This window comes from Lactuca sativa, chromosome 8, assembly GCF_002870075.4.
Source record: "Lactuca sativa cultivar Salinas chromosome 8, Lsat_Salinas_v11, whole genome shotgun sequence".
NCBI classification, from domain to species: domain Eukaryota; kingdom Viridiplantae; phylum Streptophyta; class Magnoliopsida; order Asterales; family Asteraceae; genus Lactuca; species Lactuca sativa.
This window is the reverse complement of record NC_056630.2, coordinates 15,864,045-15,886,524: the sequence shown is the minus strand read 5'-3', so window position 1 is coordinate 15,886,524 and position 22,480 is coordinate 15,864,045. Positions and strand designations below refer to the sequence as shown.

At 42.7% G+C, this 22,480-nt stretch overlaps 1 non-coding gene across 1 annotated transcript; it reads right to left on the bottom strand.

Annotated features, from left to right (window-relative positions):
• Positions 1-6,523: 6,523 nt before the first annotated feature.
• LOC111921520 (small nucleolar RNA R71) lies at positions 6,524-6,630 on the bottom strand. The gene has a single exon (XR_002860195.2). It is a non-coding gene; the product is annotated as a small nucleolar RNA R71 (small nucleolar RNA).
• Between the last annotated feature and the right edge of the window lie 15,850 nt (positions 6,631-22,480).

Here is a 22,480-nt window from a genome sequence, read left to right as displayed (position 1 = left end):
ATAAGACCCTCCGATCGCATAGTGACTACTGCTCATGCAAGTATAGTTAGAAGACTCATCTCGGCTCGCGAACAGATCCTATAAATGTTGTTGTTGTACTCCGGTCTCTAACACTGTGTCAAACCCACAATTAACCCCATTAGGATCTAAGACCAAACCTTCACATATTAGGTCTAAATATTGTCCACCAACTCGGTCCATAAATAACACCAAGGCCCAACACCAAATGGATCCAAAAAAGTCCATTAATGGCCCAACTTTGGCCCAATTTTCCAAATTGGGCCCAACCCTCATATGGGCCTTACCCTAAAGCCCATTTAAATATTCCAGTCCACATGATTGCTCTTGGATGGCCCATCAATAGCCCAATCACCCAAACCCAATAGAAAGGCCCAACTCAAGGCCCAAGCAAAATTAGGGTTTTCACATAAAATGACGATTAGGGTTAAGTGTTTCTCACTTAACCCATTAAGGACTTAAAGCATTAAGTCCATCACTCCACTAGGCCATTCACACAATGAAGTCGGACCTAATTCACAGTATCAATCGAACAGTCTAACCGCGGGTCCCGATAAAAATCCAAACTAACAAACTCAAAATTAGGGTTTTCTAAAGCATAATTAGGGTTTCTAGCCCAATCATAAAGAAGCCCAGTCCAAGATTAATTGTTTAGGCCCATTAGGGTTCCACTAGATCAGGCACCACCCACCGCCACCTCGGGCGGTGGTGATCGGTGGCGACTCATGGCGGCGGGCGGCGGCAGCCACCATTTCCAATGGTGGTGGTGGTTTTCGCCCAAAAATCACACATACCACTTCACACATAATAAACACACACCCACAGCCACCTCCTGCGGTGGCTGGTGGCAGCCAATGGTGGCAGAAAATGACAACGGGTGGCAGCCACCACCGTGAGGTGGTGGCAATGGGTTCTCGGCCAAAAATGCACACAATCCACACCACAAAATACTGAAAATAGAAATTACAATCAACATAAGCACCATCAGCCTCCACTTGGCGTCAGGTGTCGCCGGAAAATGAAACAGTGGCACATTCAGCCACGTCTTAGGTGGCAGCGATGACTCCGGCTTCACACTCACAGAAGAACGAGAGAGAGAGAGAGAAGAAGAAGCAAGGATGGGTTATAGGTGAACTAATTGTGGGTTTCCGGTGACTCACGACCCATACATGACGACCCAACGCCTCCTTTCTATTGGCGTAACTCTCGACTGATCTCGGCGTCACTGGCAGCGGATTGTGGTGGCAGTTCTTCAACAACACGGCAGTGAATGGCGGGTGACACAGCAGGTGGCGGCGACCAAGAGAGCTCGATGTAGGCGGCTGATGAAGATTAGGTTTAGGGTTCATATGCTCCAACGAGAAGGAGAGACACCGCCCAATCCCGTGCCTTCATTCAAACATTTGATCATTTTTACAACTTTAGCCCCTCCCCACAAGATCTTTTCAAAACTGGACCATAAGTTACCATATAGCCCTTGATTCTATAATTTCCTTTCATTTTAGGCCCAAAACTTACCATTCAACCCTTGAGCCTTACAAATCTCTTCAAATTAAGTCTCAATAATTTACCAACTTCTAAAATTATATCAATTGGCTCCCCAACACCAACACCCTGCTAAATATTATTTACTTTAGGATTATTATTCATAATAACCCTTATCTATTTATTTATTTAATATACAGGATGTTACAACCGCACCTTCGTTATCGCAGAAAATCTCCATAGGCTCCTTTATGGCCAATACAACTCCAAGGTCTCCAATGAAGTTCTTTAGCCATATTGCCTCCTTTGATGCTTCGCTCGCTGCTATTCTGATTCGCACGTTGAATCAATTATAGTCTCCTGCTTGGAAGTTTTCCAAGTTACTACTCCTCCATTCAGGGTAAAGACCCAGCCCGAATGCAAGCGGAAATTATCCCGGTCATTCTGAAAACTAGCGTCACTATACCCTTGCACTTTCAAGTCATCACTCCCACAGAGGATAAGAAACCATTCCTTAGTCTTCTGAAGGTACTTAAGAATATTCTTCAATGCGGTCCAATGTGCTCTACTATGCTTCCCTTGGTATCTGCTGACCATGCTCAAAGAAAAGGCCACATCATGGCGAGTACATGTCATAGCATACATGATTAAGCCAACTGCGGAAGCATAAGGTACTCTGCTAATCTCTGCTATCTCGACATGGGTATTCGGGCTTTGAGTCTTACTTAACTGGGTATTGCTTTGGATTGGTAACTCCCGTTTCTTGGAATTCTCCACACTAAAACGTTTTAACACTTTGTCTAAGTAAGTACTTTGACTAAGTCATATTATTCTTTTACTCATATTTCTCAAAATCCTTATCCCAATAATATAAGCAGCTTCTCTGAGTTCCTTCATAGCGAAGCACTTCCCAAGCCAGGATTTAACCTCATGCAAGGTTGGGACGTCGTTTCCTATGAGCAGTATGTTGTCCACATACAAAATGAGAAAGCTAACTATACTCCCACTAGTTTTGACATATACACAGGACTCATCCTCGCTTCTCGAAAAGCCAAATTCTTTGACTTTCTCATCGAAAAAAAGATTCCATCTGCGAGACGCTTGTTTCAATCCATAAATGGATTTCTCACGCTTACACACTCTATTAGGGTGCTCTACATTGAAAAAAACCCTTTGGCTGACTCATGTAAACATCCTCAGCCAACTTCCCGTTAAGGAAAGCGGTTTTGACATCCATCTACCATATTTTATAATCATGAAACGTAGCTATGGCTAGCATAACCCTTATAGTTTTAATCTTCGCAATTGGTGAGAAGGTCTCATCATAGTAAACTCTGGGAGTTTGAGTAAATCCCTTCGCAACGAATCGTGCCTTATATGTGTGTACTTTCCCATCCATATCGGTCTTCTTCTTGAAGATCCATTTGCACCCGACCGTCTTACGACCCGATACATTGTCAACCAAACTCCAAACTTGATTGTCATACATGGACTAAATCTCGCTGTCCATAGCCTCTTTCCATTTTTCAGACTCCGGGCCGGCCATGGATTCCTTGTAGTTGTTCGGTTCATCCAAATTTATCAGTGTACTATCACTAATAAACGTATCACCCTCATCAGTTATATGGAATCCATATAATATGGGTGGAAGACTAACTCTACTGGAATGTCTAAGAGGTAAGGACTCGTCAATCGGTTCAACAGGAGTTTCCTCCTTGGGTTGAGCGCCAGTGTTACAGGTTCCTTCATCGCTTGATTCTTGAAGCTCTTCAGGATCAATTTGCCTCCCACTGCCTCTTGGCATATGAGTTCTCGCTCTCGGAAAACCCCTTTCCTCGCAACGAAGACAACATTGTCACTCGGTCTATAGAAGAGATATCCAAAGGACTTTTGCAGATTGCTGATGAAAATACACTGCTCACTACGAGGTTTGTGCTTGTCGTGAGTCTCTCATCTTATGAAAGCCTCGCAACCCCAAACCTTGATATTTGCCAACGAGGGAGGTTTCCATGTCCAGATCTCATGAGGTGTTTCGGCAACCTTCTTAGTCGGGACTAGATTTGTCACAACTAGAAGTTTCAAGCCCAAAACCAAGCCAAAGGAGTCTCGTATATGTAATAGTTATAACTACATTACTATTATGATAAGTGTAATGTAAATTTTGGGAATTATATTGCCCTAAACTCTAATGAGAAATACAAACAAATAAGAGATTTAAGTTATGTCAAAATAGGGAAAACATCAACATGAAACCAATATATTAGAGTTCATATACATTCTGGACCATGAACATATCCCTAGAAAGTACCTAAGGCCGTTAACCCTACTTCTTGGGCTATAGTTGGCCGTGAACATCACCTAATGGGCCACCCTTGACCGTGAACCACCCTAAGCCATCTAGTCTTGACCATGAACCACCCTAAGCCATCTATTTTTGACCGTGAACCACCATAAACATCAAAGGAAGGACCGTGAACACCCTTAAGGAATAAGGGTTTAACGTAAACACCTTAAGGGACCACCATTTGGTCGTAAACCCCTTAAGAGACCCCCCTTGGAGTGTAAACCATTTTCTAAACCCATTTAGATCGTGAACTCTCTTGATTTCCAAGATATTTATAGTTGTCTTTCGCCATTTCCCCATACAAATCCCAGTAAAACATGCATTAACCCTTAGTAATAAGGCATTACCCAACAGTAATCCAAGTAAACATCCCATCAAATTCTTATTCCCATACAAGGAGCATAAACCCCATTCCTCATTTCACCGAAACTCATTTCATTTCTAGGAATCCTCCGTGAACTCTCTCAATAACTCAAGAAAAGCTCCAGAAGCCATTCCTCAAAAATCTCTTCTAAATTCTTGTAAGTAATTTGTGCCCAGCTTGATGCTTCACATGTTAATTGTTAAATTCTTCTTAATCACACATAACTTCATGTCTTAATAATATTAGGGTATCAGAATCTCCAGGGGATTAATCCAACACTTCAAGTGTTCTAGGCTCCAATATTCATCTCATCTCTTTAGCCACACTTTCTTCTACCCAAGGTGAGCTTTATACCCCCATTTTTTAGTTTTCACTATTTTGGGGGAGGATACAAGTCAAGGGTCTTGTGAAATATTGGTATATTTTGCTTGTCTATACTTGTATGTTATGATGTATGTGTTTAAGGCTATGAAAGTCCTTAAACAACTAATCTTAGTGATCTATTTGAAGGAGATGATCCACAGTCTTCAGATCTTCAAAAATTGATGAAATCAGAGAAGAAACAACTCCAAAATCGTATTTTCGTCGTCTGGTACCTCTGGAATCGCCAACTTAGGTTACAGGAATGCTATCAGGGTCAATTTATAAGTCCAGCATAAAAAACGGCGCACCTGCGATTGCATGTTGATATTGCCATATTTATACTTATTTTTAGGCAATATTTAAGTACATTTTTATTAAAAAGTTGGTAATTTGTTTAGAATAATGGTACTTATGAGCTTAAATGTTATTTACAGCCAAAAAGAAGACATTTTGAAGAAAAGGGGACTGAAAGTGTTAAAGAAAGAAACTTTGGGAATTAAAAGATTAAAAGTGAAGTAAATCTGGAAAAAGGTTATTCACGACGTGAGACGTAAAGGATTCACGACGTGAATCGTTGGTTCTAGAAGATATGTATGCGGGTGAAGGAATCCTTGACGGGCACGGTTATCTACAACTCACGACGTGAATTGCTTACTATTCACGACGTGAATTTATGGATATCAGCAACTATATAAATCCTTGACAATTACGAATAGAAGAAGCTTTTGGCAGAAGAAAGGAATTCCAGAAGACGATTTAGAACGAAAGAAAGGTTCTGGAAGAGGGTTTTCAACACCAAAAGAAGTAAAGGTTTATTTTTAGTCAAATAAGAACATGTGTTTCATTAGTTTTAGTTGTGTTGATTTAGTTGCTATGATGAGCAGCTGAATCTAGCTACTCTTGTTTAGCTAGATGAAACTTTGAACTTATGAATAGTTATATACTTATGGATTAAGTTTAGTTGGTAAAAATTGCTTGTGTTTGATTTGTTTAACCTAGCATGTTATTATTTGTTTATCTAATTGCTTGATTGCATGTTCTGTGTAGCTTAGTGACCATTAAACTGCATGAACCTGTTTACCTAATGATTTAGTGAACATTGAATTGTTAGAGCTAGGATTGACCAATCTTAGTTAGTAATTAGAATAAATAAGCTTAGTTGTGCTAGAGAACGTGTACTGTGACCATAATTGCGTTTATACAACAAATCTTACATAGCATATTTACATTCATAATTAGTTCTGTGTTTAATTATGTGTGAACATACATGGTTTGACATGAATTAGTTAATTATTGGTAAGATAGAACTAAATTACTAATACAACTAAAAACCAGCTTAATAATCCGTAATCATTAGCTAGTCATAAGGGAGAAGTGGATTCGAACTAAACAAGAGTGTGTGTTTTTAAATATTGAATTTGAATTTAAGTTCATCTGATCTTGTAAAATCAGATAAAACCCCTTTTAAACTTGTTAAAAATTAGGTTAATTTAATAGTAAGTAAATTAATTAGTAACACCGTTCCCTGTGATCGACACCCGACTTACCCAAGCTATACTGTAATCTGACTTGGTACACTGCCTATAAGTGCATAATTAGTTAAGTTTGTTAGGATATAAATATTAAAATTAGTGAGTACTTTTGTGCACATCAAGTTTTTGGCGCCGTTGCCGGGGAACGGCTTTCAATTAATTTAGTTTATTTGATTATTCGTTATTTGTTTTTAGTTAGTTTTTTTTATTATTATTTTAGTTTTATTTTCGTTGATATCATTTCACTTGCATAGATAGTATATTTTTTCTATCACAGTCTTGCTTAGGATGCTTCCCATCACTTTCAAAGGAGCTGCTAAGGAGTGGTTAAAAGCACTCCCACCGGGTACAATCACCACTTGGGCTCAAATGCGTGAGAAATTCCTGGACCAGTTTTGCCCGCCATCCAAGATAGCCAAACTCAAGAAGGCAATGGCCAACTTTGAGCAACAGCCAGGGGAGTCCCTATATGAAGCATGGGAGCGGTACAAGGGCTTACTCAGAAATTGCCCTCAGCATGATCTAAATGTGCAGCAAGAGATGTCAATCTTTTATAATGGGGTCAACGTGATGACAAGACAACTCCTTGATTCTCAAGGACCTTTGACAAAGAAAAATCCAAGGGAGGTCAAGGAGCTAATTGAAGAATTCGCGAAGCATTCTCGCGAATACCACAACCCGAGGCAAGAAGGAATCAAAGGCGGAGGAGGGTCCCAAACTGAAGAAATAGCAACGTTCATGGCCATGTTAAATAATATGGACCGCAGGATAACACAGATGGACCAGTCGGTACATGCCATAAGAGTAGGTTGCGAGAGATGCAGTAGTCCACACTTGACAAAGGACTGCAATGTAGATGATTATGGGAACAGAAAGGTTCAAGTATGCTACTCTAGTGGGGATAAATTTGATGAGGACTGGAGGAAACCGAAGAAGGAGTGGCTGCCATATGAGGAGTATAAGAAGCAAAAAGAAGAGAAGTATAGGCAGACAGGTCGAAACCTCTATCAAAAGGAGCAGCCACCAGCCGAGAAGAAACCCGACCTAGAGACCATTTTAATGAAATTTATGGAAGCATCGGAAAAGCGACACGATGCCACTGATTCTGCTATTATGGAACAACAAACTTTGATAAAGAATCAGCACGCCTCCATCCATAACCTTGAAGTTCAATTTGGTCAACTAGCCACTCTAGTTCATGAGAAGTTATCCCCGAAGAATCCCGAAGTAAAGAACCAATCTCATGTAATGGCCATAAACATCGAAGAAGAAGCCATCTCGGAGTTCCTGGAAGCATTGGAAGAAGAACCACGGAAGCCCGATCAAAAGATGAAGAAGATCAAGCTCGAAAATCATGAAGCTGCTGAGTTCTAGAATTTACGACGTGAACCTTATATGTTCACGACGTGGGCCCATCATGAACAGAAAAATTATGCAGTTAGTTTGGTTTATCAGCTGCATTTGCCTTTTCCTTCCCAAGCTACCCTTAGTCCACCGGAGAGAGAGCATAGAGAGTTTGTCAAGCATGTGAAGGGGATCCCGATTAATACTCCCTTTGTCGAGTCCCTATCCAAAAATCCCGAGCATAAAAAATTACTGCAAGACTTGATAGACACTCGAAGGCAATTAAAGAAGCAGTCTACAGTGATTCTAAGTGAACAAACTTCAAAAGTTGTGTTAGGAGAAACACCAGAAAAGATGGGGGATCCTGGACGCCTCACTCTACCGTGTGAGTTTGGTAATAAATTGAAGGTTAATGCTTTAGCCGATTATGGGGCTAGCATTAATTTGATGCCTTTTTCATTTTATCAAAAATTAGAGATTCCGAAGATGAAGGCTACAAGAATGAAGATTCACATGGCGAATCATTCGGTGACACAACCCCGCGGCATCGTGGAGGATATTTTGGTGAAAATTGGAAAATTTGTTTTTCCAATAGACTTTGTAGTCTTAGACATGAAAGAAGATCACGATGTTCCAATTATCCTTGGTCGGCCATTGCTTAACACTGCTAGAGCTCTTGTTGATATCCACGAGTCTAAGCTAACTTTGAGGGTTGGAGATGAACAAGAAGTCTTTGGGATAAAAGATGACTTTCAAGAAGATAAAGAAGAGGTTTTCACAATTAATGAAAAGAATGAGCTAGAAGAACTGGAAAAGCTTATGGAAGAAGAGATAAAGGCAGTTCATCAAGTCAAAAGGACAAAACCAAGGGCATCTGTTCCATATTTGATTGAAGTCATAGTTTACAAGAGTCCGCCTTCTTGGGTAAGCAAAGAGGATGAGGAAATAACAAGTGATGAAGAGGAGGTCACTTCCAGAGTAACAAGGCCGGTGGTGAAAGAGGAGGAGAGTGACATAAAGTGCAAGGAGGAACCCAAGGGCACAAAACGCAAGCTTGAAGAAGAGGGAAAAGCTAAAAAAGAGAATTCAAAGAAGTCATATAAAAGGCGAGTTCAAGCTTACAAGAGGCGGTTCAAGAAACAAAAGATCTTGGTGGAGGACTCTTCCGAAGACTCAACGTAGGAGGCACGGAGTCCAGCTCAAGACTCCAAGAAAAAGAAGCGCTTCTCGGGAGGCAACCCGAGTTTGGTTTGAAATTTTTTTTCTTTCTTTTTGCATTTTAGTTTTAAAATAAAAACTTAGATCAAGTCATCCAACTCTATTAGAACAAAATGTTGGGACCTTAAAATGGAAGTAGTAATAATTGAGAACTTAGTCACAATTGATTTTTTTTTCAGACTTTATTCACGACGCGAATAATTAGCCGTTCACGACGTGAATTGTGAATGAACCGGACACATAATCCATGATATGGCTTAACCCATTAGACTAGCAAGCCCAAGATCAGTCCGTGAGTACATGGCCTAAATTTAAGTCCAGACACTATTCACGACGTGAATCGTATAGAATTCACGACGTGAATGTTTAAAGGTACGGGACCACATGATAAGTCCCTGGAAACCAGTAAACCCTTTCATTTGTTTATTGTTCATGAAGTGGAAACAGAAATTGGTCCCTCTTGGTCCCCATTGCTGCGATTTTAGCCGACAATTCTACTAATCACCCTTGTGCTTACGTAATACTTCCAACAAAGGTACCAATTATTGATTATTAAGTTTAATTTTTGGTTCTAGTAGAGGAACTTAGGGTTAGGGTTTGTTAAATGACAAAATTAATTCTTTACAGTTCGTAAATAACCTTGAAATGTTCATGCTAAGTGTTTGGAAGTGGTATAAGAGTAAAACCCAAGGATATTTTGATTGGATTTTCCCCGATTGTTAAGATTCTGCCTTCTGGGATTACGAACTCACGACGTGAATCTTACATGATTCACGACGTGAATTCTGGGGCTGAACAGAATTCACATTCATCTATGTTTAATTTGTGGATATTTGTTCTGGCTGTTTCTTTTCCGTGTTTTTGCAGGAATGGCTCCAAGAAGAGAGGTTCCAGCTGGGGTTGCGGGTTTGCACTCGTTTTACAATTTTCCCGCAACAACGGCCCGTGATGTTTTGACCCGTTGGAACAACAGATTGGGGTGGCTTTACAACAGGGAAATTGAAGTTGCTCCAACAGTCAATTGGACAAGATCGAGGGAAAGTAGGGCTCGTAGACCGGGTGGGCCCGTTCTTGACAAAGATATTCATTAGAGATGGGTATTCGTTCACCTGTTCTGGTTGGCAAAATTTGTTCCGGGTGCAAGAGCGGGTCTACAAGGAATTGTGTGTCGAGTTTTTCGCAACGGTGACATTTCAGGAAACGGTCCAAGATCCACATTGGCCACAGGCGTTGGTATTTCGATTGGGGGGTGAGTACCGGGAGTGCAGCCTGATTGAGTTTGCTTGGAGAGTAGGATTGTATGATAGACAGGAGGCTATGACTCCCAAGTTTGGCATGTTTTTGAGTGGGGCTACTAGAGGATATGCGGAGGGTGTCACGGGGTATTCTTTTTGGCATAACATTGCCTCCGGGATGTTTAATTCCGGAGTATCTCCCGAGAGCAGTATTCGGTCCCCGATCCATCGTTTACTCCACCGGTTCATCACCTTTTCCATCAACCATAAGAGGCATGGAGATAAAGTGACTAAGCAGGACTTATTTTTCTTATGGTGCATCTTACAGCCTGGTGTCTGTTGCAACATCCCGTATTTTCTAGCCTGTTTTCTGGCCGGGTCTGCCGCGAGTTCGCGCCCTGGGAGCCCTATTTGCGGGGGGCATTTTGTTACTCGTTTGGCTTGTTCCCGATATTACTAGATCCATGACGTGTGTGGACGAGCATGACTTTGGTATGGGATATTTGGAGACTATGCGGGTGGTTAGAAATTTTGGTTCGCATTGGGGCATAGTTCCATCAGATGTTGAGGGTGATGATGAGGATGATCAGCCAGCCGATCCACCTGCGCCAGAACCTAGACCGAGGCGCAGGAACGTGAGAGGAAGAGGAGACTGCGGGCAGCCGATACACCCACCTGCTTCCATGGTTGGTGCGCCTTTTGGGGGTGATATGGCTGGTTACTTTGACCAGTTATCGTTGAGTGTGAATTGGATAGGCGGCACGATGGAGAATGTTGTTCGACATCTTGGGGTGGAGCAGCCGCCTCATTTAGGGTATCATTACCCGATTTTCCCACGATGGTCGGAGTATGGTGGTCGTGGAGGTGATGGAGCTGGTACCAGTGGAGCGCATGATAATGAGGAGGATGATTGATCGTTATTTATTTTGTTTGATTTGTTTTTAGTTTGTTTTTAGTTTGTTTTTATGGAATTGTAAGAACTACTTTGAATATTATGTTACTTTTATTCTTCGTTGTTGATTGTTTCTCAGAAATTGCTAAGGAGCGACTAGGAGGGATAGCGAGTTATGAATGCGTACGTTTTTAGTCGGGAGTGTTTAATGCCGAGAGTCGAGACCCATATTTTCAAAATAAGTGTGGCGTGAGTTAAGAGAGTGGAGTGTCAGCGAAAGAGTCATAAACTGATGACTTTCGAAGAGTCTTAATACATTAAGACATTAGAAGAAGAATTGGGAAATGTTTTCTGCTTGTCCAGTTTTCACGACGTGAACATTTATTATTCACGTCGTGAGTCAGTTATCAGGAGGTTCTCAGAATACGCTCAATTTCGATCTCACGTCGTGAATTATTCCACACTCACGTCGTGAATATTAGATTTTTACAAGATTCAAGGCCCTTGACATTTTAGTCTTCTATGGGTTAATGCTATTCTTCTTGTCAATATATTCAAGATTATTTTGGCTCATTTTTTTTTACCACCATGCAATGTGGCATACGCTTTCCCATATTTGAAGACTTACACCATATTTGAAGACGATTGAAGGCTCGATTTCGTGTTTTGCCGGTACACTCCTTATTTTGCGAGTTCAAGAACCAAGTTTCTATTTTTGGAGTCCATATTCAAGATGCACGTTTTCCACACTTTTGGAGATCTTCACGCCACTATCCCAGGGGAGTGTGTTCCTTTTTCTCCCTTTTCTTTAAGTTTCTTTAAATTTGATGCATACAATGAGGGCATTGTATGAAAGAAGTGTGGGGTAGGGGTAGAAGAAGTAAATTGCTAGAAAATTTTGAAAATTTTTAATAATTGAATCTAGTAATATTAATTAGAGCTATAATTGCTAGTGTTATGTGGGATGATCCAATGAAAGTTCAAATGTTTAGTTGAGCCAATACACGTTATAGTGCATTTGTGGCCTCCCTTATTTTAGTGAAATTATAGAACAAAAACATAACCCCGCTTGGTTTGAGGGATGCAATATGTTTAGCAGCCTAAACTTGAAATGTATCCAGGAAAATTATTATCATTAACCAATAAAGGTTGAGGTTGAGCGCCTCTGCTTAAGCATGTAGGTTTTGAGTGAAAAAAGTGAGGTACATGTAATATAAAAAAAAAGAATTACGAGTAAAGTAGAATTTCGGAGCAGTTAAGTATGAAATCAAAAGATCAAAATTCTAAAGAAATCCAAAAAGTTGAAGATACCAGAAATCAAATAAGGTGGTGAATTCAAAGAAATCAAAGATCAAATGTCAAAGAATTGAAGAATTCCAAAAGAGCTCCATAGTGGTATCGAAAAAGTTGTAATTCTAGATTATGTATGCTTAGGTTGCTCAACTAAAAATACCTTGAGGTTAGGAGGTTTTTTGCGGATGGATTCGGAGGGTTGCATAAAATGAGCATTGTTCGGAAAAAGTGGGCGAGTATTTATGAAGATTGTGAGTATTTAAAATATGGGGGGGGGGTACTTTAGGAAAATTTTAGACACAAATGTATGCATTGAGGTCTTGGCATAATGGCTGAACTAGAGTTGGATTGTTCCATGTGATGTTAGTAATCAAGGATTAAATTTAAATTTGCTTGAGGGCAAGCAAAGCCTAAGTGTGGGGTATTTTGATATTGCCATATTTATACTTATTTTTAGGCAATATTTAAGTACATTTTTATTAAAAAGTTGGTAATTTGTTTAGAATAATGGTACTTATGAGCTTAAATGTTATTTACAGCCAAAAAGAAGACATTTTGAAGAAAAGGGGACTGAAAGTGTTAAAGAAAGAAACTTTGGGAATTAAAAGATTAAAAGTGAAGTAAATCTGGAAAAAGGTTATTCACGACGTGAGACGTAAAGGATTCACGACGTGAATCATTGGTTCTAGAAGATATGTATGCGGGTGAAGGAATCCTTGACGGGCACGGTTATCTACAACTCACGACGTGAATTGCTTACTATTCACGACGTGAATTTATGGATATCAGCAACTATATAAATCCTTGACAATTACGAATAGAAGAAGCTTTTGGCAGAAGAAAGGAATTCCAGAAGACGATTTAGAACGAAAGAAAGGTTCTGGAAGAGGGTTTTCAACACCAAAAGAAGTAAAGGTTTATTTTTAGTCAAATAAGAACATGTGTTTCATTAGTTTTAGTTGTGTTGATTTAGTTGCTATGATGAGCAGCTGAATCTAGCTACTCTTGTTTAGCTAGATGAAGCTTTGAACTTATGAATAGTTATATACTTATGGATTAAGTTTAGTTGGTAAAAATTTGCTTGTGTTTGATTTGTTTAACCTAGCATGTTATTATTTGTTTATCTAATTGCTTGATTGCATGTTCTGTGTAGCTTAGTGACCATTAAACTGCATGAACCTGTTTACCTAATGATTTAGTGAACATTGAATTGTTAGAGCTAGGATTGACCAATCTTAGTTAGTAATTAGAATAAATAAGCTTAGTTGTGCTAGAGAACGTGTACTGTGACCATAATTGCATTTATACAACAAATCTTACATAGCATATTTACATTCATAATTAGTTCTGTGTTTAATTATGTGTGAACATACATGGTTTGACATGAATTAGTTAATTATTGGTAAGATAGAACTAAATTACTAATACAACTAAAAACCAGCTTAATAATCCGTAATCATTAGCTAGTCATAAGGGAGAAGTGGATTCGAACTAAACAAGAGTGTGTGTTTTTAAATATTGAATTTGAATTTAAGTTCATCTGATCTTGTAAAATCAGATAAAACCCCTTTTAAACTTGTTAAAAATTAGGTTAATTTAATAGTAAGTAAATTAATTAGTAACACCGTTCCCTGTGATCGACACCCGACTTACCCAAGCTATACTGTAATCTGACTTGGTACACTGCCTATAAGTGCATAATTAGTTAAGTTTGTTAGGATATAAATATTAAAATTAGTGAGTACTTTTGTGCACATCAAGTTTTTGGCGTCGTTGCCGGGGAACGGCTTTCAATTAATTTAGTTTATTTGATTATTCGTTATTTGTTTTTAGTTAGTTTTTTTTATTATTATTTTAGTTTTATTTTCGTTGATATCATTTCACTTGCATAGATAGTATATTTTTTCTGTCACAGAGTTCACGACGTGAGTTTTATTTTCATGAATTTCTACTTTACCATCCTCCACATGGTCTTTGATGAAGTGATACCGTAGTGCTATGTGCTTTGTCTTTAAGTGTTGCATTGGGTTATGACAAATCCTAATTGCACTTTCGGAGTCGCAATATAGTGGGATTTTCTTCATATTCAGCCCACAGTCCCTAAGTTGACTTTGAATCCAAACGACCTGAGATGTGCATGATGCAGCGACTATATATTCAGCTTCAGTCGTGGAGAGAGAAACACAATTTTGTTTCTTTGATTTACAGCTAACCAATTTACCATCAAGAAATTGGCATCCTCCAGTAGTGCTTTTACGATCCAATCCACAACCCCCTAAGCTAGCATCTGAGAATGCTTGAACAAAGAAACCTGAGTTGGTTGGATACCATAGACTGTAACAGCCCGGAATTCCAGATATTGATATAATTATGATTTTGGGGTGTTTTAAGAGGGGACTCAGCGAGTTGGAGCTCAGACTCGCCGAGTGGGGTCGCAGATCTGGTCGCGGGTTCGCGACTGGACTCGACGAGTCCGGATATGGACTCGGCGAGTCCACGCTGTTTAGCGAAACCCTAACCGTTCAGGTTTGGGACGTATATGAGGGACTTTATGGCCGTCATTGTTCACTCTAGCCTTCTGAGAGAAACCCTAAATTGATTGTGAGCGTCTGGAACAAGGTTGAAGGCCATTGTTGATTTTAGAAGAGTTATTGTGCAAGGAAGAGAAGGCTTGATTAAGGGAGCAACAAAGGAAGTCACGTTCTGAGGAGTGGGGACACAGAGAGCACATTATTCAGGTAAGAATTCGAGTTATACTCTGCTATGTTGATGGGTATATGGAACCCTTTTGTGGCTAGATTGAATGTTACCCTAGTCCCCCAAACGATTGTAACCCTGTATTAGGACCTTTGGAGGTCCAGAATGTCCCATGCTTGTGCATTTCGGAAATTGATGAAGGTTTTGGATTGGAATCCTTATGCCTTAGGTCAATATGTAAATTATAAGTCTTGGGGTGTACCATGAGCACCAAAATGAGGACCTTATGTGATGGACCAGTCTAGGAAGGCCAGGCCTATGAATGGTCGGAGCAGTTCTGCCATTAGAAAGCAGTTTGAGCGGTTGCATGGCATGGACTCGCCGAGTCCGATGAACAGACTCGACGAGTAGCTTGAAGATTAACTGGGACTCGTCGAGTTGTTCTTCAGACTCGGCGAGTTGAGTCGGGGTGGCCCCGCGATTCTTCCAGGAGGAACTCGTCGAGTAAAAAGGGGATACTCGACGTGTAGAAAGGGAATCTTAAGGAATCGGTGAGTCAAGGGCGAGTGGACTCAGAGTCGTTGAACTCGGCGAGTCTTGGGGTGACTCGGCGTGTTAGGTCGCGGGTTAAGTGAAGTTCTGAGTATGGGGACTCGGCGAGTCATAGGGTTGACTCGGCGAGTAGGGTCAGTCAGGGGTTGACTTTGACCTTGTCTTTGACCAAGGATTGACCAGTGGTTCCAGGGGTATTTTGGTAATTGTTGTTTATTGTTTGAGTTCAGTGCATTGGTGACTGTCCAGAGGTGGAGATCGTATCAGTGATCGGAGCAGCTTGAGCTATCTGTTCAGTCGGCAGTTTCGAGGTGAGTTATCCTCACTATATCGCTAGGGTTTATGGCACCAAGGCCGACCCTTTTTATCGGATGGAAATCCGGGTAGTTGTCATTGTTATGATATAGACCGGAAGGCATTACATGTTATGGGCCGGAAGGCTTTGCTATGTGGACCGGAAGGTCATGTCCTGGAAAGGCGTATGTATGCATTTAGTATGTTGACTGATTCATAGGGTAATGTTATGATAGTGACCGGCTAGACCGGTATCTTGTTAGAGTAATGCTATGATATGTAATCTGTTGATCGATTGTTGTCTATGAACTGCTATATGATTATTCGTTATGTTGTATATGCATTTTATGCTTATGGGCCGAAAGGCAATATATGTTATGGGCCGGAAGGCAATATGTTATGGGCCGGAAGGCGATTATATTGTGTGATGGACCGGAAGGTCGGCGTGGGTAGGACCGGAAGGTTTACCCAGCAGGGACGGAAGTCCCCTGAGACACATGGACCGGAAGGTCAGGGCCTGGAAAGGCGTATATGTGGTTGGTATTCTGGGGGTATCTCACTAAGCTTTCGGGCTTACAGTTGTGGTTTTATGTTTCAGGTTCTCAAGAGTCTGTGGCAAGGCAAAGGCGTGATCGTACCGTTCCTCGCGTTGGTGTTTTATGATATGAACCTGGGAAATTACTCTGTTTAATAATGTATTGAAAACCTTTTTGTAACAACGTTAATAAAATGGGTGATTTTGAAAAGTTTTAATTGTTTTGAAATTTTGGATGTTACAAGTTGGTATCAGAGCCTTGGTTTGAGTGAATTGGGGGAAACATTCGTGTGACTCCAGTCTCAAATCGAGGAGGATTTTAAAAAGAGAAATTTAAAATGGTTTTCACATTTAGTAAAAGGAGGACGCGGAGGTACGATCAGCCGGAGCCAGTAAGTAACCCCAAGATACCATACACGATATTTGTTTATTTGAGCTTGATAGCACAGCATGATAGAGTTAGGCTAGGGATCTTCAGGAATTCATGATAATGTTGCCTGATTTGTGATGCCTGTAGCCTAGGGTCCCTTATGGGATGTTCTCAGTGTTCCTCTAATGGTGAGGGTTGATAGTTGTTATGCATGTTCCCTTGGGTATTGTGGTAGTACTTCATACAAATATGGGTAGGTGTGGAAGGTAGTATGGGCCCGTACTACTGAAAGCACAGGACCCATACGCGTATCAGGGAAACCATGGTCTCTAGGGTAGGGTTGCGAGAGTTGGATCCCAGGATTGTGGGAAGTGTCTGAGATTGGTAGGGTGTCTTCAGTATGGAGATTTTGAGGCATGATGATAGTGGATCCGGATCAGGATCGGGAGCTGGAGAGCGAGTTCCGGGTGGATCGGTGCTGTCGGAGGTTATCAATCAGACGAGCACAAGCGAGTTGGATGCGAGGATTCGCAAGATCCTGCGCGATGGGGTTGTTGCATTGTTCCGGGCTGAGTTGCCGGAATTGTTTGGGTCGATCAAGACCGCCAGGATTCAGTATTTTGATGAGCGATATGCGGCTCTCGCAGAGACGGTTGCCGCGGCGGCTACAGCAGGTGTAGCAGTGGCAAGGGGAGGAGCTAGTCGGGGTTTTCAGTATCGGGACTTCTATTATACGAAGCCTCCCACATTCGATGGAGTTTAGGACCCGATTGTTGCTATGAGATGGTTATCAGACGTGGAGGGGTGTTTCTCCACGAATTATGCCCTGCTGATCAGAGGGTGAGGTGTGCTCTGAACCTATTGAGGCTCGGAGCGAAGGATTGGTAGAGATTGACTACGGGGTCATTTTTCCGATGTGCAAAGAGCTGCGGTTTCATGGGATCAATTCAGAGAGATGTTTAGTACTCGCTATGTTCCGCGGGATGAAAAGGAGAGATTGGCTCGGGAATTCCTTGAGCTGAAGCAGGATTTGGAGTCGGTGATTGAGATCACCAGGATGTTTATTGAGAGGGCGATGTTTTGCCCTGAGTTCGTTGTGGAGCAGGCTCAGATGTCCCGATATCTGAGTATGCTCAAGGGGGATATCAGACAGTTCGTGTCTGCGCAGAGGTGTGAGACCTTGTTGGTGTTGCAGGAGGCCGCCATGCGGCGTGAGTTAGAGGTTGAGTTGCAGTTGCGTGAGCTGAGGCAGGCTCTGATGCAGTCGCAGCCAGCGCTGAAATGGTCCAGTACCGTTGATGTTAGAATGGGGGATCGGAGTGGCCACACTTGTGGGAAGTATGGGAGGGGTCACACGGGAGTTGCTGGTCCGGTGGTGCATGCCACAAGTGCGGAAAAGAGGGGCACTATGCGCGGGATTGTCGGCAGTCAGTGCCGATTCGGGATTTGAGGATTTGTCATCATTGTCGGCAGGTTGGACATTTGAGGGTCAACTGTCCACAGCTTTCTGCAGGACCGGTGCAGGCTCTAGCACCGGCCACCTTGAGGAGTTCAGGAGGAGGACAGGATGGAGCGGAGCCCCAAGGGCTCAGAGTCGTGTTTATCATCTTGGGGCAGAGGGAGACGGAGCGGTGCCGGAGACAGCTGCGGGTATAATGCTTTCTTGATGTCTTGATTATCTTGCGTTGATTGTGACGTATTGTTTGTGCTGGTATCTGGTGTGGATTTCGATGCGGTATTCGTTGTTTCGCGGGTTTGGCATGGTTATAGTTTGGTGTTTTGGTGCCGGTAGCCTTGTGCAGTTTTCGATGTGGTATTCATCCTTTTGCAGGTTGTGGGTTTGGTTACGGGTTATTGTTTGGGAATTCCGTTGGTTATCGTTCGTGAGGGTTGATAGTAAAGATGCGGCACTGGGTTGAATGTCGGGTAGCCTCTGCAGTTGTGGAGTGTATAATTGAAAGACCGGATTCTTTTGAGCGGATTGATCAGGGAAGAGATGTGTTTTGCTGAGGGTTGCTTATGCTTGTGGGAAGCAGTCAGTGTGTAAATGTTCTCTTTGGGCAGGATTGTTCTGAAAAGTCGTTAATGGCGATTAGTGGCTGTTAGTCAGTGCTTTAAGTGGGGGAGAATTGGAGAATTCTCCGGGAGATCGATGAGTATGTGAGGGTGCTTAGCTGTTGGGATTCAGCAGTGTTTGTCAGCTCAGAGTATAGGCCGATGAGAGCGAGTGTCGGGTATGCGGGGCGGGATACAGACCTAGGGCATTTGATTGTGGAGGCCTGAGAGCAGGCCGGGATCAAGTTTGAGTAAGTAACCGGGGTTATGCGATCAGAGTATTTGTATGCTTGATGTACGTGATGGGCTGTACTGCATTAATCTCACGGGATTTATGTTGTGCATGTTTCTAGAGTTGGAACCGGAAGGTTCCCAGAGTTAGAACCTGAGGGTTCGCAGAGTTTGGGTGTACGGACCCACAGAGATATAGCCTCGAGTGGCTAGTATGTGTTATGAGAGTCGGTCCAGTCATGCTGGAGACTCTGTTGGTATTGCTGGATCAGTTTGAGATTGCGGATTGTGTATGTTGCGGTGTGATTGCATTGGAAGGTCTGGCCCCGGGTTAGTGATCTTGTTTAGCTGAGGCAGTGATTTTGATGAGTGGAGAGAGTGCATGAGATTGAGAGCCCTGCAATGAGAGCCAGAGTATGTGAATAGCGGTTGCGCAAAAAGGGTGGTGTCGCTTGGGGCGAGCACTGTGACACTAGTTGGAGTGGTATTATGGCCAAGAGGGTTCCTTGGAAAAAGGAAAAGAGAAAGGTGTGTAACTCCGAAGGGGAGTGCAAGTTCACGAAAGTGAAAGCTTCGGAGCAGAAGTTATCGTTAGAGTATTTCGAGTATGGCTTTGAGCATCGTGTTCGCGGCAGCGAAGTAGGAAACCATCCGGTTTGGGATGTCTGTCGAGGCAGAAGGGATGCAGGGGGAGAGAGAATCTTGAATTCTCGGTGTGATTCCGATCAGGGTATAGGGTGGATATTAGTGGTTCATCCTGGGAGATGTTCGAGGATATCAGCAGTGTATCGGGTCTCCCAACCTGCGGGTGTTGGGGGCTAGTTCAGCAGGTGTATGTGATTGCAAGAGGAGAACTCGTGAGAGTTGCTTCGAGAGTGAGAATGGGTCCCTCAGTCGGTCCGGAATGGACAAAGTGGGCTTTGGATCGGGGATCCGGTGGTTCATGGTTTCCTAACCCTTATGGGTCGAGTGATTGTTGAGATTTAGAGTAGAGTTGCATCTTGGGTAATTCTCGGTTACAGAGAGCGATGGACAGTACAGAGAGCGGGCTTCAGTCGACAGAGCAGATTCAGCAGATGAGGCAGAGGTTATTGACCGCCCAGAGCCGACAGGAAAAGTTATACAGACAGATGCTAGTCCGAGCTTGAGTTTCAGGTCGGCGACTTCGTACTCCTAAAGGCCTCTCCTTGGAGAGGAGTGATTCGATTCAAGAAGAGGGGCAAGTTGGGGCCCCGGTATATTGGGCCTTTTCATGTGATTGCGGGGGTAGGCCGGATGGTCTACCGTTTGGAGTTGCCCACAGATTTTAGACAAATCCACGACATTTTTCATGTGTCGCAATTGAGAAAGTATATAGCCGATGAGTCGGCAGTGGTCCCATTAGAAGACATTCAGGTGGATGCGAGCCTGAATTATGCCAAGAGACCAGTGGTCATCAGAAATCGGAAGATCGAGGTTCTGAGGTATAAGGAGATACCTCTGGTGTTAGTTCGGTGGCAGCACCGGAGGGGATCGGAAATGACCTGTAAGCTGGAACGTGAGATGTGGGAGCAGCATCCGGAGCTATGTTCAGAGTGAGACTTCGAGGGCGAAGTCTAGTCCTAGTGGGGGAGAGTTGTAACAGCCCGGAATTCCAGATATTGATATAATTATGATTTTGGGGTGTTTTAAGAGGGGACTCGGCGAGTTGGAGCTCAGACTCGCCGAGTAGGGTCGCAGATCTGGTCGCGGGTTCGCGACTGGACTCGACGAGTCCGGATATGGACTCGGCGAGTCCACGCTGTTTAGCGAAACCCTAACCGTTCAGGTTTGGGACGTATATGAGGGACTTTATGGCCGTCATTGTTCACTCTAGCCTTCTGAGAGAAACCCTAAATTGATTGTGAGCGTCTGGAACAAGGTTGAAGGCCATTGTTGATTTTAGAAGAGTTATTGTGCAAGGAAGAGAAGGCTTGATTAAGGGAGCAACAAAGGAAGTCACGTTCTGAGGAGTGGGGACACAGAGAGCACATTATTCAGGTAAGAATTCGAGTTATACTCTGCTATGTTGATGGGTATATGGAACCCTTTTGTGGCTAGATTGAATGTTACCCTAGTCCCCCAAACGATTGTAACCCTGTATTAGGACCTTTGGAGGTCCAGAATGTCCCATGCTTGTGCATTTCGGAAATTGATGAAGGTTTTGGATTGGAATCCTTATGCCTTAGGTCAATATGTAAATTATAAGTCTTGGGGTGTACCATGAGCACCAAAATGAGGACCTTATGTGATGGACCAGTCTAGGAAGGCCAGGCCTATGAATGGTCGGAGCAGTTCTGCCATTAGAAAGCAGTTTGAGCGGTTGCATGGCATGGACTCGCCGAGTCCGATGAACAGACTCGACGAGTAGCTTGAAGATTAACTGGGACTCGTCGAGTTGTTCTTCAGACTCGGCGAGTTGAGTCGGGGTGGCCCCGCGATTCTTCCAGGAGGAACTCGTCGAGTAAAAAGGGGATACTCGACGTGTAGAAAGGGAATCTTAAGGAATCGATGAGTCAAGGGCGAGTGGACTCAGAGTCGTTGAACTCGGCGAGTCTTGGGGTGACTCGGCGTGTTAGGTCGCGGGTTAAGTGAAGTTCTGAGTATGGGGACTCGGCGAGTCATAGGGTTGACTCGGCGAGTAGGGTCAGTCAGGGGTTGACTTTGACCTTGTCTTTGACCAAGGATTGACCAGTGGTTCCAGGGGTATTTTGGTAATTGTTGTTTATTGTTTGAGTTCAGTGCATTGGTGACTGTCCAGAGGTGGAGATCGTATCAGTGATCGGAGCAGCTTGAGCTATCTGTTCAGTCGGCAGTTTCGAGGTGAGTTATCCTCACTATATCGCTAGGGTTTATGGCACCAAGGCCGACCCTTTTTATCGGATGGAAATCCGGGTAGTTGTCATTGTTATGATATAGACCGGAAGGCATTACATGTTATGGGCCGGAAGGCTTTGCTATGTGGACCGGAAGGTCATGTCCTGGAAAGGCGTATGTATGCATTTAGTATGTTGACTGATTCATAGGGTAATGTTATGATAGTGACCGGCTAGACCGGTATCTTGTTAGAGTAATGCTATGATATGTAATCTGTTGATCGATTGTTGTCTATGAACTGCTATATGATTATTCGTTATGTTGTATATGCATTTTATGCTTATGGGCCGAAAGGCAATATATGTTATGGGCCGGAAGGCAATATGTTATGGGCCGGAAGGCAATATGTTATGGGCCGGAAGGCGATTATATTGTGTGATGGACCGGAAGGTCGGCGTGGGTAGGACCGGAAGGTTTACCCAGCAGAGACGGAAGTCCCCTGAGACACATGGACCGGAAGGTCAGGGCCTGGAAAGGCGTATATGTGGTTGGTATTCTGGGGGTATCTCACTAAGCTTTCGGGCTTACAGTTGTGGTTTTATGTTTCAGGTTCTCAAGAGTCTGTGGCAAGGCAAAGGCGTGATCGTACCGTTCCTCGCGTTGGTGTTTTATGATATGAACCTGGGAAATTACTCTGTTTAATAATGTATTGAAAACCTTTTTGTAACAACGTTAATAAAATGGGTGATTTTGAAAAGTTTTAATTGTTTTGAAATTTTGGATGTTACAAGTTGGTATCAGAGCCTTGGTTTGAGTGAATTGG